Consider the following 16,638-nt stretch of genomic DNA (forward strand, 5'->3'; position numbering starts at 1 on the left):
TCTAAAGCATAATCTAACTTGCTCTGCCTCTCCCTTGGACAGCTCACTCCTACCAAGAGCAGAGGAATGGAATGGTCATTTCCATTCCTGTCAGCAAACACAGCCAACCATCCGCCATCTGCTGGTGCACAATGTGTATTGCATGAAAGATGACATAACATGAATATTACAAAGTATTACATTACAAAGTAATTGTAGTACCACTAGGTCTGTGGTACTTTACACACCTTAGACCTAAATAGCATAATAATGAATATACTAAAATAACCTTATACTGGCCAGGAAGGGAATGATAAGACCTACTATCAACCTGCCCATTATTCCATTAAAATCCAGGTCCAAAAATGAGATTTAGTGAAGTCCTTAGCAAACTACTCTTTGCCAGAGATACTCAATTTTTCTGGATTCCTTATATCTCATCCGCCTTTCTCTGGAAGAGCTACATATTTCCTGGAGCCTAGTACTCATATGAGAGAAATCTTGGGGAAATGTAATAATCCCTGATCATTTTTCCTGTCAATGTTTTAATGCTTTAGTAGATTAATGCATGTCGTTTCATAGATGTTTAGAGCAACTGATTATTCATGAGTCTCATGACCAGTTAAATTAATTAATTTATCTGTCATTAATTGGACTTCATGAAAAGAATATATATCCTGGATTTATTTTTTAGAAAAATAACCACATTTCAGAGCTAGGCTAAAGGATGTGCAACATATGCGCTCACATAGAGGGTAAAACTAATCATAACTAAAGCATCCTGGGCATCTGAAGGATGCAAACGACCCCTCACCTTGGGCCAGAATCTATGTAAAGGCAAAAAATCACCATAAAAAGGTCATCACTAGAATGTGCTGCACAGGGTACTTACCTTACATTTCGTCAGCTGTTATAGAGTGACTTTGCAGAAAAATTGGGCAAAACTAGGTACAAACCGGATTCCAAAAAAGTTGGGACACTAAACAAATTGTGAATAAAAACTGAATGCAATGATGTGGAGATGGCAAATGTCAATATTTTATTTGTAATAGAACGTAGATGACAGATCAAACGTTTAATCTGAGTAAATGTATCATTTTAAAGGAAAAATACGTTGATTCAAAATTTCACGGTGTCAACAAATCCCCAAAAAGTTGGGACAAGTAGCAATAAGAGGCTGGAAAAAGTAAATTTGAGCATAACGAAGAGCTGGAAGACCAATTAACACTAATTTGGTCAATTGGCAACATGATTGGGTATAAAAAGAGCTTCTCAGAGTGGCAGTGTCTCTCAGAAGCCAAGATGGGTAGAGGATCACCAATTCCCACAATGTTGCGCAGAAAGATAGTGGAGCAATATCAGAAAGGTGTTACCCAGCGAAAAATTGCAAAGACTTTGCATCTATCATCATTAACTGTGCATACCATCATCCGAAGATTCAGAGAATCTGGAACAATCTCTGTGCGTAAGGGTCAAGGCCGTAAAACCATACTGGATGCCCGTGATCTCCGGGCCCTTAAACGACACTGCACCACAAACAGGAATGCTACTGTAAAGGAAATCACAGAATTGGCTCAGGAATACTTCCAGAAACCATTGTCAGTGAACACAATCCACCGTGCCATCCGCCGTTGCCAGCTGAAACTCTACAGTGCAAAGAAGAAGCCATTTCTAAGCAAGATCCACAAGCTCAGGCGTTTTCACTGGGCCAGGGATCATTTAAAATGGAGTGTGGCAAAATGGAAGACTGTTCTGTGGTCAGACGAGTCACGATTCGAAGTTCTTTTTGGAAATCTGGGACGCCATGTCATCCGGACCAAAGAGGACAAGGACAACCCAAGTTGTTATCAACGCTCAGTTCAGAAGCCTGCATCTCTGATGGTATGGGGTTGCATGAGTGCGTGTGGCATGGGCAGCTTGCATGTCTGGAAAGGCACCATCAATGCAGAAAAATATATTCAGGTTCTAGAACAACATATGCTCCCATCCAGACGTCATCTCTTTCAGGGAAGACCCTGCATTTTTCAACAAGATAATGCCAGACCACATTCTGCATCAATCACAACATCATGGCTGCTTAGGAGAAGGATCCGGGTATTGAAATGGCCAGTCTGCAGTCCAGATCTTTCACCTATAGAGAACATTTGGCGCATCATAAAGAGGAAGGTGCAACAAAGAAGGCCCAAGACGATTGAACAGTTAGAGGCCTGTATTAGACAAGAATGGGACAGCATTCCTATTTCTAAACTTGAGAAACTGGTCTCCTCGGTCCCCAGACGTCTGTTGAGTGTTGTAAGAAGAAGGGGAGATGCCACACAGTGGTGAAAATGTCCTTGTCCCAACTTTTTTGGGATTTGTTGACACCATGAAATTCTGATTCAACATATTTTTCCCTTAAAATGGTACATTTTCTCAGTTTAAACTTTTGTTCCGTGATTTATGTTCTATTCTGAATAAAATATTAGAAGTTGGCACCTCCACATCATTGCATTCAGTTTTTATTCTCGATTTGTATAGTGTCCCAACTTTTTTGGAATCCGGTTTGTAGATGTATGCCTTGTTTCAGCCTCTCCAGAAATATGCCTAAATTACTGTAGATTTATTTCTGGCACAGATTGCGGCACAAAGGTTATTTGTCCCGCCAGGTCTAAAAAAGTGGGCGTGACGTGGGTGGGTAAGCAGGCGAATGGGGGTAAGCTGTTTTAGGCTCAGAAAATGGTCTAAATGTAAGCCAACAAGAAAGCTAGCTATGCCAAAGTTATGTAGAGGCCAGCACCTCTTCAATACTTCGTTCGGATCCACCGGCAAATATAGTGGTTATTAAGTGGTCAGCCCCTTAATTCTTTGTCACAATCAGTGATTGGAAGCCAAAGCCAGGAGTGGAGACTACACAGATAATGTATAATTGAAAGATTTGTAATTGTTCTATGTTTTTGACCCGCACCTGGTTTAGGCTCACAATCGCTAATGCAAATCACTGATCAAACACTGACTGTGTGAAAATGGTCTAAGAGGGATGTCTGATTACTTGTTTCTTTTGTTTTGTGAATGACAGGAAAAGTATTAAATTTTAAAAAAAGTTATACTCGCCATTCCAAACTCCCTCCTTTCCAACTCCTCCACTCTGAAACTCCCCGTTGGCTTTATATTTATGACTGCATCAATGACACGCTGCAAAGACAAAAAAAAATGTGCAGGGACGCATTGCCATGGCTGAAAATACAAAACCAAACACAATGCAACAGCAGTCTGCAAACACAGAATATATGAACTAGTGCTGTACTCACTATATGAATAAACGTGAGGTTCTTAGAAAATATATTCCTGATCAAATTCATTTGTGCCCATCCTCCACGGCAAGGTGACCTCTTTTGGATGGGAAACTACATTAAATTCTACCTCTTTTGGTGCCAACCATTCTCAAATGAACTTAGGGAAGGCAGGCTCCACATATATAGTGCACCCATGACTAATCTAACTTCCCCACAGGCTGCTTTTGATTAGTGTTATAAAGCTGAAGTCTGCTCTCCCTGTATTCATTGGAGGCCAGTTGATGCCAAGAGAGGTAGCAGAGTGAGTCCAGTAAATTTATTAGAGGCCAGTTGGCACCTAAATAGGTCACATTTAGTGTAGGTTCCTGTACAAAAGAAGTCACCTTGCCGTGGTGGATGGGCGCATATGTTTATGATCTACTGTTTTGAATTTGTGCAGAATTTCTTGCAATTCATTTTCAGCAAATCAGAGAGAGATAGAAAGAGACCCAAAGGGACAAGAAAATATCTTTCCCACAAATTAGCTTATCATTCAAAAAAGAAAAGAACACTATGCCTATCTGATGTCAGCAGATGTAAGATATTAAATGTTGGCTGGACAACAGTACTCCTCATGCATACTACTTGGTCTCCCTAATCAGAAAGAGCACCCCCAGTTTTGGAAGGAGCACAGGATTGCACATCTTGGTGCCATAACTTCTAGTGGAGGATTACTTGTGGGTCTCACCTTCTGGGACTCCTATTTTTTTCTCTGAATCTTTTTTTCAAAATAATGTGATATACCAATTTTCAGAGCAAATGGAACATATTTAATTCCTGTAGAACCAACTTGGTCCAAATAGAATTTTTTTGAAAAATTTGCCAAATTTGACACTAACTAATTTCAAGAAATTCACTCATCTTTAAAATATATTTGGTAAGTACCTCATGTTTATAGGAGCTGCCTGGGTGAAGAAGGGGATATGTCTGTATAAATATTTATGCATAAATCAGTTTTTTCAGACAGGAGTCATCAGGAAACCAGTCACTGAATGACTTACTGCAGCTATCTATGTACTGTAAACACTAGCAGCTTCCAAATCCAAAGTTTTTTTTAAATAGAAACCTATTACAGAATGTGTTATTTTAGCCTAAATTATATATAAGCCAATAATAAAATAAAATGGCTTCAAAAGTGTCCATAGCCTTTAATGTATGTTCATGCATATTTGCATTTTGTAGAATTTGTATTGTAAATTATATTTTTTAAAATATTCTTTTTTTAAATATGCTTAATATTGTTCTTACAAATGTGTGTAAATATAATTTCAGAATTTGCTATTTATTTTATTTGCCATTTTTGGCATTTAAGATCTTATTTTGTGACATTTTAAACAGCTATTTTCTGGCACTTTTGAAATCATGTTGCGAGGCCATGAAGAAAATGTCAGAAAAAAAGCATTAACACAAGCAGGTTTTACTCATGGTCTCCTCCACAAATTCTTTCATAAATTATTAAGTACTTGCAGTTCTTTTACCAGATTTTTTTTCCAGAAGATAATCAACACAGTTGTCACAACTTTAGACAGACCCTTCTCCATGCAGTGTTTTGGGAGAGCACACCCTCTTACTCACCCCTCTCAGTAAAATCCCAGGATATTTGCTGGAGGTGTGGGGTAGACAGGGTAAAAATGTCACACTTATGGTGAAGTTGCCCTCCCCTTCAGCATTTATGGACCCCAGATTTTAAATTAACAGAGAAAATGACCTCCATAACCATCCTCAACACCCCTAAAGCCTTTCTTCTCTATGTGCTATGCCACAGTATAAAGGGTCACTGTTGTGTCACTTACTTCAGGTTGCCAAAACTATCTTTGCTACCATTTGAAAAGTCAAGATCCCCCACCCTCGAGGAGCCTTTTGCAGAGATCTCTCTGTTTTAGAAGATGAAGAACTGATTGCAGATACACCTCTAGGTTGTGGAACTGGATAAAATGCCAGCAAACATACTCATGTCTATTCTCTGTCCACACATAACATTTTCAACTTGTCTATTCTTAGTATTTGCTACTCCACTAGTATCTCATGTACCTTCTTTTGACTATTTTTTTGAGGGATTTACTGTATAATTAGTATTTTATTCAGAACTAGTTGTGCTGAGTCTTCTGTTTTCCTTTGACTTCCTATCACCCCCCCATCACCTTTTCTACCTGTTTTTTCATCAGACTTTCTTGGGGCACCCAAAAAAAAAAAGCTGAACAAAAACCACTTAAAATACCATATAAGAGTCTAGCTTAAAGGGGTTGTTCGGGTTCAGAGCTGAACCTGGACATACCCACATCCCCTTCCCCTCTGGCTCCTATTATATAAGCATTGGAGCATTACATGCTGCCATGCTTTCCCTTGCAATGCGCTGTATTGCTCAGGGAAAGGGATTGTTTGTTTACCCTGGCACACTGCGAGACAGAGGCTTCCACCCAGCAGTGTTGCCAGTGACGTCACCGGCACTGATGAAACGGCTTTAGCGCTGCCCTAGCTGTTTTACAGGCTAGGGCAGCGCTAAAGCCGTCCTATTAGTGCCGGAGACGTCATCCGGCACACTGTTGGGCATAAGTCTCAGTCTAGCAGTCGCTATGGAGAGCCTGGTACATCACCGGATCTCCAGAAAATGCCTTTGCCCTGTGCAATTCAACGCAGCGAAAAGGAGAGCATTGGAACATGAAATGCTAATATCAGGGGGGCTGCCTGGGTGAAAATGTGGGTATGTCCGAGTTCAGCTCCGAACCCGTACTACCCCTTTAATGGTAAAATTGACCTAAACTGGCCATGCACTTGAGACATTGATTGGCAACTGATCAATCGTCCATGAGATAATTTGTATGAGTAATCCTACCAGCAACACACCAGACTAAACTGGCCCACCATGGAGTCAGTTTTATTTATTTATTCTTTTAAGCTTACTTTCTGATCCTTGAGCACAATGGCAAATGATCAGTCAACTTCAACTGATTATGCCGTAAACGTGTAGTTTTGCCCGACAATGGCTGAAATTTTCCAGCATGGCTGATTACATTGTTGGCAGACAAGAGTCTGCCATTGGCCATTGCGAATGGTTATTCACTCTTGTTTTTTACATGACAGTTGGCCAAAATCGTCCATTTCGACCAGCTTTTATCATAGGTGTATGGCCAGCTTTATTATGTGTATCTAGAATATCACAAGGCATACTTTCATAAAATAAAATTTGAATCCTGTATACGAATTACCTGCTTGGACATTCAATGAGTTAATCAGTTTCTGATTCTTTTAGAAACATAAACCACTTAGGAGGTGTTAAAAATCCAGCAAAAGTTGCTCTCATTTTTACAAAGCTAATGAACCTGGAAATATGCCTGATCGATTACTAATTACACACAAAGAGCCCCTATTAGATTTAGTGGTGGTGCTTCTCACACAAAGGAACCAAAATTCCCAGGTTCAGATTTCATACAATGAACCAAATGTTCCCTGGCATTCATCAGTGCCATTTGCATTTTAATTAAGATTGTGGCTTTTGGCCATAATATACTGTACCTCTCTCGCCATCTTGCCCACTTAATTGAAATTATGCATTTTATATTATACACCACAGAAAAATTAATAAAGTCCAATTAAAATATAAACTGCAGAACAAATGAAAAAAAGTGTAATTTTTTATTTTATTATATGTTCTTTGTAATTATTATTATTATATATTTATTATTAGATCCAGAAGCTCCTCTTTCAGTACAGTAGGCTTAAAACCATGTTTCTATAACCATGTATCTAGGGTCTATAAATAAAATTGCATCAGAATTATGAAAATGTACAGTCAGGTCCATAAATATTGGGACATGGACACAATTCTAACATGTTTGGCTCTATACACCACCACAATGGATTTGAAAAGAAAAAAAACTAGATGTGCTTTAACTGCAGACTGTCAGCTTTAATTTGAGGGTATTTACATCCAAATCAGGTGAACGGTGTAGGAATTACAACAGTTTGCATATGTGCCTCCCACTTGTTAAGGGACCAAAAGTAATGGGACAGAATAATAATCATTAATCAAACTTTCACTTTTTAATACTTGGTTGCAAATCCTTTGCAGTCAATTACAGCCTGAAGTCTGGAACGCATAGACATCACCAGACGCTGGGTTCCATCCCTGGTGATGCTCTGCCAGGCCTCTACTGCAACTGTCTTCAGTTCCTGCTTGTTCTTGGGGCATTTTTCCTTCAGTTTTGTCTTTAGCAAGTGAAATGCATGCTCAACCGGATTCAGGTCAGGTGATTGACTCTGCCATTGCATAACATTCCACTTCTGTCCCTTAAAAAACTCTTTGGTTGCTTTTGCAGTATGCTTTGTGTCATTGTCCATCTGCACAGTGAGGCGCCGTCCAATGAGTTCTGAAGCATTTGGCTGAATATGAGCCGATAATATTGCCCGAAACACTTCAGAATTCATCCTGCTGCTTTTGTCAGCAGTCACATCATCGATAAATACAAGTTCAGTTTTTATTGCGCGGGTGCAATGCGTTTTGCACGCGCGTGATAAAAAACTGACTGTGGTACCCAGACCCGAACTCCTTCACAGAAGTTCAGGTTTGGGTTCGGTGTTGTGTAGATGTTATTATTTTCCCCTATAACATGGTAAAAGGGAAAATAATAGCATTCTTTAATACAGAATGCTTAGTAGGTGGTCAATTGAGGGTTAAAAAGCTGCCGGTCTCTTCTTACTTCTTTAATCACGAGTTGCCGGCTAAAGGACCTGTGGTGACGTCAGATCACATGGTCCAATCACATGGCCCATCACCGTGGTGATGGACCATGTGATTGGACCATGTGATCTGACGTCACCACAGGTCCTTTAGCCGGCAGCTCATAATTAAAGAAGTAAGAAGAGACCGGCAGCTTTTTAACCCTCAATTGACCACCTACTAAGCATTCTGTATTAAAGAATGCTATTATTTTCCCTTTTACCATGTTATAGGGGAAAATAATAACATCTACACAACACCGAACCCAAACCTGAACAGGTACTTTAGCCGGCAGCTCATAATTAAAGAAGTAAGAAGAGACCGGCAGCTTTTTAACCCTCAATTGACCACCTACTAAGCATTCTGTATTAAAGAATGCTATTATTTTCCCTTTTACCTCGCGCGGGTTTGCAGCAACGCATCCGGACCTTATCCGGACACGCTCGTGTGAACTCAGCCTAATACAGGGTATATTAATCGCATTGCAAATTCAACTTAGAGCTGGGTTCCTAATGGTTGTATTGCTAGAATATAACGACGATTGAAAATATAATGCTATATTCGTTATATTTGTAAATTCTAGCAAAAGAACCATTAGGAACTTAGCTCTAAGTTGAATTCGCAATGCGATTAATGCAGGTTATATTAATCGCATTGCGAATTCAACTTACCACACTCTGCGTCAACTACATAATTTTCCATGGGAGTTTTGCCATGGATCCCCCTCCGGCATGCCACAGTCCAGGTGTTAGTCCCCTTGAAACAACTTTTCCATCACTATTGTGGCCAGAAAGAGTCCCTGTGGGTTTTAAAATACGCCTGCCTATTGAAGTCTATGGCGGTTCGCCCGGTTTGCCCGTTCGTGAACATTTGCGAAAATTTGCATTTGCCGTTCGCGAACGGAACATTTTATGTTCGCGACATCTCTACCGAGCACCCGAGCACAATGGAAGTTAATGGGAGAACCCGAGCATTAAACCAGGTACCCCCTGCTCTGAAAAGGGGAGGATGTCTGGTTCATAGGAAAAGGTCAGAAATTGATGGAAACACCACCGAAATGGTTCGGGAACAGAATGAAGAGGATGTCTAGATGCATCTTGGACTCCCAGGTAGCTGCTGGGAACAATGTTGTCCGAGTAGTATGCCACTTTTACAGGCTGACAATAACACGCACAAAACCGAAAATAAGATCGATTTTAGAGGAAAAATTGTTAGGAAACATTATTTTCTGTATATTTACTTGTATATAAAGTGCAAAAAATTTGCACTCCGAAGAAGCAACTCCGATACAACATGTATTTCACATAATAGAGGGCCTCATTCACATTGTGGTACAATTGTTCAGGTAGTGGGACTCCTAGACTCATAAAGCCTATGCACTAAGTGAAAGGGCTTCCAAAAATTACAAGGAATTGGCACTCCAATACACCCTTTAATACACATAAAGGAGGGCATCATACACCCTTGAAAAATTATTATTAATGGCCTGTTGGTGATCTTCAAAAACATTAGGAGCAAGGGCCTGCTTGTGACCCTCTAAAATATTACAGGCGAGGGCCTGCTGCTGAGCTGACCATCTAAAACATTAGGGGTGAGGGTCTGCTGCAGAGCTGACTATCTAAAACATTAGGGGCGAGTGCCTGCTGCTGATCTGAGCATCGAGAAAATTATGGGCGAGTGCCTGCTGCTGAACTCACCATTGAAAAAAATTATGGCGAGTGCCTGCTGCTTTGGTAACCAGTGAAAAAATTATGGACGAGGGCCTGCTGGTGACTTGACCCTGTGAAACATTATGGTTCAGGGCCTGATGGTGAACTGACCATTGAAAAAATTATGGGCGAGTGCCTGCTGCTTAGCTAACCATTTAAAAAAATTATGGGCGAGTGCCTGCTGCTTAGGTAACCAGTGAAAAAATTATGGACGAGGGCCTTCTGGTGAGTTGACCCTGTAAAACATTATGGTTCAGGGCCTGCTGGTGAACTGACCATTGAAAAAATTATGGGCGAGTGCCTGCTGCTGAACTCACCATTGAAAAAAATTATGGGCGAGTGCCTGCTGCTTAGCTAGCCATTGAAAAAATTATGGGCGAGGGCCTGCAGGTGAGCTGACCCTCAAAAACATTATATGCGGGGGTCTGCAGGTGAGCTGACCATCTAAAATATTGTAGGTGAGGGCCTACTGGTGAGCTGACCCTCTAAAACATTATATGCGAGGGCCTACAGGTGAGCTGACCCTCTAAAAGATTGTAGGTGAGGGCCTGCTGGTGAGCTGACCCTGTAAAACATTATATGGGAGGGTCTGCAGGTGAGATGACCCTCTAAAAGATTGTAGGTGATGGCCTGCTCGGGAGCTGACCCTCTAAAAAGATTGAAGGTGAGGGCCTGCAGGTGAGCTGACCCTCTAAAACATGACATGCGATGATCTGCAGGTGAGCTGGCCTTCTAAAAGATTGTAGGTGAGGGCCTGCTGGTGAGCTGACCCTCTAAAACATTATATGCGAGGGCCTGCAGGTGAGTTTACCCTCTACATCATTAGGAGTGAGGGCAGACTAATAAGCATGTTGATATGGAAGAGGAGGAGGATGAGAAAAAGGAGATTGAACCATATACCCTTTTTTGTAGTGGAAGGGGTGCATGGAAATACAGTGTATTCAGTACATTGTAAAAAACACATTTAAAGTGCTTTTATGTTCAGCCGCTTTCCTCTGGTGCAGTAGAAAAGTCAGGGGCAATCCAGGCCTTGTTCATTTTTATAAGAGTCAAACTGTCAGTATTTTCAGTTGACAGGCAGATGCGCTTATCAGTTATTATGGCCCCTGCAGCACTAAATACCCGCTCTGACAAAACTTTGGCAGCAGGGCAGGCCAGCACCTCCAAGGAGTAAAGCGCCAGTTCATGCCATGTGTCCAGCTTGGACACCCAGTAGTTGTAAGGCACAGAGGGATCATTGAGGACACTGACACGGTCTGCTACGTACTCCTTCCCCATCTTTCAAAATGTTTCCCTCCTTGTAACACTAGGCCGCTCATCGGGGGGGGTGCTGGCAGTGTGTCAGCTGGAAATTTTAGGAGCAATTTGTACACAAGGACCTTCTGGTATTGCACCATTTTGCTCGTCCTTTCCACCACAGGAATGAGAGATGAGAAGTTCTCTTTGTAGTAGTGGTCGAGAAGGGTGAACAACCATTAATTGTGCGTAAAACGTGTGGGTCATGGGAAAGGCAGCCTAACATAAGTCAGCCATGTGTGCCAGAGTCCCAACAGGCAAGACTTCTCTGTCGTCATCAGGATGACTCTCAATCTCCTCATCCTCCTCCTCCTCTTTTGCCTTCCACGCTGAACAGATGGAATTAAACTTCCATGGGTACAACCCTCTGTAGCGGAGGCAAGCGTCTCCTGCCCTTCCTCCTCCTCATCATCATCCAATTTACGCTGATAAGATGAACTGAGGGTGGTCTGGCTATAGCCCTGTTTAATGTTTTCTCCCATTTCCACCTCTTCTACATGCAAAGCGTCGGCCTTAATTGTGAGCAGCGAGTGTTTGAGTAGACACAAAAGTGTGATGGTGATGCTGATAATAGTGTTATCGCCGCTCACCATCTGTGTTAATTCCTCAAAGTTTCTTAAAACCTCACAGAGGTCAGACATCCATGTGCACTCATCGCTTGTGAAGAGCGGAAGCTGCCTGGAAAGGCGACAACCATGTTGCAGCTGGTATTCCACTACTGCCCTCTGCTGCTCACAAAGTGTGGCCAACATGTGGAACGTGGAGCTCCAGCGCGTGCTCACGTCGCACGACAGTCGGTGAGCTGGTAATTGTAAGCGCTGCTGTAGCGTTGACAGACCAGCGGAAGCTGTTGATGACTTGTGGAAATGGGCACACACGAGGTGCACCTACACCAGTAGCTCAGGCAAATTGGGGCAGGTTTTGAGAAACCGCTGAACCACTAAGTTGAAGACTTGGGCTAGGCATGGTATGTGTGTGAGCTTGCTGAGCTCCAAAGCTGACACCAAGTTCCAGCCATTGTCTGGTTCTAGGTTGAGTGGCGAGAGCCAGAGCTCAGTCTGGTCCCTTATCCCCTGCCACAGCTCTGCTGCGGTGTGCTGTTTGTCACTTAAGCAGATCAGCTTAAGCACGGCCTGTTGACGCTTCCCCACTAGAGTGCTAAACTGCTTCCAGTTACCGACTGATGGCTGACTGGTGCTGCAAGAGGATAATTCTGAGGTGGAAGTGGAGGAGGAGGAGTGGGGGTTGGAGTCATTAACGTAGGTGGTGGCGGAAATCCTGATGGAAGTAGGGCCCGCAATCCTTGGAGTCGTTAGCACCTGTGCCATCCCAGGGTACGACTCGCTCCCGGCCTCCACAATGTTCACCCAGTGTGCCGTCAGGGAAATGTATCATCCCTGGCCGACAGCACTTGTCCATGTGTCAGTGGTTAAGTGGACCTTCCGAGTAAGTGCGTTGGTCATGGCACGGGTGATGTTACGGGACACATGCTGGTGTAAGGTGGGCACGGCACACCGTGAAAAATTGTGGTGGCTGGGGACTGCGTACCGAGGGACGACCGCCGACATCAGGCTGCGGAAGGCCTCAGTGTCCACAAGTCTAAAAGGCAACAGGGCCAGTAATTTAGAAAGTTGCGCATTTAGTGCTATGATCTTTGGGTGGGTGACTGGGTATTTGTGCTTGCATTCAAATGCCTGGGGTAAGGATATCTATAGGCTGCGCTAGGACACAAAAGTGGATGTGGTCGCTGATGGTGCTTGTGAAGGTCCAGGTGCAGGGCGGGAGGCATCTGAGCCTGTGCCTTCGACAGGGGATTGGCCAGCATGTAACACAGGGGAAGAGGAGGCAGTAGTGTGACCTGCAGACACAGATTGTTGACCCAGGCGTTCGGCCCACCTATTACGGTGCTTTGATGCCATGTGGCGGATCATGCTGGTGGTGGTGAGGTTGCTAGTTTTCACGCCCCTGCTCATTTTTGTACGGCACAGGTTGCAAATTACAATTCTTTTGTCGTCCACACTTTCCTCAATAAAGCGCCAGACTGCAGAACACCGACCCTTTGGCTTGGGAGATTTCCGCAAGGGTGTGCTCTGGGGAACAGTTGCGGACCTGTTTGTTGTGTCCCGCCTTCTCCCTTTTGCCACCCACTGCCTCTTCCAGCCTGTTGCGGTGCTGCAGATCCCTCCCCCTCTGTACTGCTGTCCTCACTCAGCTTGCCACCTTCCCAGGTTGGGTCAGTGACTTAATCGTCCACCACCTCCTCTTCCACTTCTTCACTCTGCTCATCCTCCTGACTTGTTGACCTAACAACAACCTCAGTTATTGACAACTGTGTCTCATCCTCATCATTAACCTCTTGAGACACTAATTGCGGTTGACATATTGGCAACTGTGTCTCATCATCATCATCCACTTTGTGAAACATTAATTGCCGTTCCCCACCGTCATCTTCTTGTGACTGTGGATGCTCAAGAATTTGGGAATCAGGGCACAAGATCTCCTCATGTCCCTTTTCAAGTGGACTTGGTGGGAGGCCCAAATGAAGGAATGCACTGAAAAGTCCTCGGAATATCTGAGTGTGGGATTAATTGTTTGGCAAGGCTCCCCATGGTGGGAGGAAGGAGGATCAGGGTGAGGATTATGTTGACAAGACTCTTGGCTACTGAGACTGGACTTGGTGAAAGACAGGTTGGTGCTTAACCGACTGGAAGCATTATCTGCTGCAATCCAACTGACCACCTGGTCACACTGGTCTGACTTTGAGAGCGTTGTCCTGCGCCGCCCTGCAAACTGGGACATGAAGCTAGGTATCGTGTATGATTGTTTTTCTTGTGCTCTGGCAGCAGGCATAGTTTCCACACGCCCAGGGCCACGGCCTCTGCGTGCGCCATCAGCATCACGGCCACTTCCCTGTCCCTTACTGCTCGCCTTCCTCATATTAAATGTTATATATGCTTGAAAGTATGTCACACGTACAGTAGCGTAGGATTTGTAAGTGTATGCACACAAAAAATTATGTAAAATATATTTTGGATGTGGATGTTTTTTTTTCGAATATTCGCTATATTGCTATATATTCTTGTTTTAGAATATAACGAATATTCGAAAAAACTAAGTTATAGCAATATAGCGAATATTTGAAAAAAAAAACGAATATAGAGCAATTTAGCTAATATAGTGCTATAATCTTTTTTTTTTATAGTTGTAATTTTTTTCCAATCTGAACTTCAGATCAGAAAAAAATTACAACTATTAGACAAAGAAGATTATAGCACTATATTAGCTAAATTGCTCTATATTCTTTTTTTTAGAATATTCGCTATATTGCTATATATTCTTGTTTTAGAATATTACGAATATTCGAAAAAACGAAGTTTAGCAATATAGCGAATATTAAAAAAAATAAAAAAAAGAATATAGAGCAATTTAGCTAATATAAATATAATTTAGCTAATAGTTGTAAGTTGAAAAATTCGCAATAAAAATTCGCATTACGAAAATTCGCATATTACACGATCATTACCTTGCCGGTTTTTTGAGTAAAAAAAGTGTAGAATATAATGAATATTCGAATTTGCGAATATTCAACGAATATTCTACAAAATATTCGCGGAATATTGCGAATTCGAATATGACCCCTGCCGCTCATCACTATTAGTCATGTCACTGCCTGCTATTCATTTCCATTGTTTGGTATTCAATTTAGGTCCTTTCTAATCAATGGATGAGCATGAGGAACCTTGGAAAAATGAAGTAGATCCAGGATGAAAAGATGCAAAACAGCAAAAATGTGCATAAATAATAAAGAGTAAAAGTTATGTCCATTTCTGTCAATGATGTGAGAACTCTGTCTGCTCAAAGCTTCAACATTTAGAATCTACATCTACAGGTATTAGCGTATTATGAAGTGCTGCGCTATGGCCTATAATTGATTTATGGCTAGGAGTGAGAACGTAACACAAGGTGAGAGAGAAAGAGGAAAGAAATCTTCCCTGGCTCTGAAATAAGTCATATATTTTATGATTCACAGATGAAATATAAGATTTGCTTTTCGGGTTATGTCAGGTTACTGTAGAATACAGTTAGAATCACATAGAAATTGTATTTTTATGTGCTACAGTTAAACCAACAGTTTATTAGAGCTTGGTAGAGTAAGGTATATGTAAGATGTCGAAATAGCTGCTGAAACTGATACAAAGCATCTGTGTCCCTTTCTATTTTCCATCCAAACTTGCCAAGTAAAGCAACTCTTATATAGTACCATTGGCTGTAACACTCATGACTTGCAGATGCAGCAGAAATCAATAAGTTTCCATTTTTCAAGAGTGCAGAACATGGACTGATATATCTTAGCTCATACAGGTATCATAATGGAGAAGCAATACCTATGACTAGAGGAGTTGCCTGGCGTATAAAACACATTTTTAAATACACTATTTAGGAAGTTTGAGTTCATAGGGGGGGCTACCAAAATACGAGAAACGAGGCAGTGCTCCAAGTTCAATGAGGAAAGATGTTAGTTACTTAATTGTCTAATGCACAATGTTTAGCCCTTGCTCAATTGTGAAAAGGCTACCGAAGAGGACTGGATTGTGTAAATGTGAGGATAAAGAATCACCATCTGTTTTCACTGAAGTTGGAATGTTTCCTCATATTAAATAGATAAAGATATGTGATGGATGGATAGATAGACAAAAAGACATATACAAGTACAGGTGAAACTTGAAAAATTAGAATATTGTACAAAAGTCCATTCATTTCAGTAAGGCAAATTAAAAGGAATTTCATTAATGCAGCTTAAAATTCGAATTTTGTGAAAAGGTTCAATATTCTAGTCAGATAATTAATCCATACCCCCTAAGCAAAGGGTACCTCAAAATTGTGACTTTGGGGTTTCATAATCTGTAAGCCATAATAATCCAAATTATAACAAATAAAGGCTTGAAATATCTCGCTTTGCCTGTAATGAGTCTATCTCATGTGCTAGTTTCACCTTTTAAATTGCATTACTGAAATAAATGAACTTTGCATGATATTCAAATTTTTCGAGTTTCACCGGTATTTCACAAAAGTGAGTACACCTCTCACATTTTGGTAAATAATTTTGTATATCTTTTCATGGGACAACACTGAAGATCTGACACTTTGATACAATGTAATGCAGTCAGTGTACGGATTAGGCCTCTTTCACACTTGCGTTGTTGGGATCCGGCATGCACTTCCGTTGCCGGAGGTGCCCGGCGGATCCGGAAAAACGCAAGTGTACTGAAAGTATTTGAAGACGGAACCGTCTTCCAAATGCTTTCAGTGTTACTATGGCACCCAGGACGCTATTAAAGTCCTGGTTGCCATAGTAGGAGCGGGGAGCGGGGGAGCGGTATACTTACAGTCCGTGCGGCTCCCCGGGCGCTCCAGAATGACGTCAGAGCGCCCCATGCGCATGGATGACGTGATCCATGCGATCACGTGATCCATGCGATCACGTGATCCATGCGCTTTCGGGCGCCCTGACGTCACTCTGGAGCGCCCGGGGAGCCACACGGACGGTAAGTACACTGCTCCCCCGCTCCCCCGCTCCCCACTACACTTACCATGGCTGCCAGGACTTTAGCGTCCCGGCAGCCAT

The sequence above is a fragment of the Bufo bufo genome, chromosome 10 (assembly GCF_905171765.1).
Source record: "Bufo bufo chromosome 10, aBufBuf1.1, whole genome shotgun sequence".
NCBI lineage: Eukaryota > Metazoa > Chordata > Amphibia > Anura > Bufonidae > Bufo > Bufo bufo.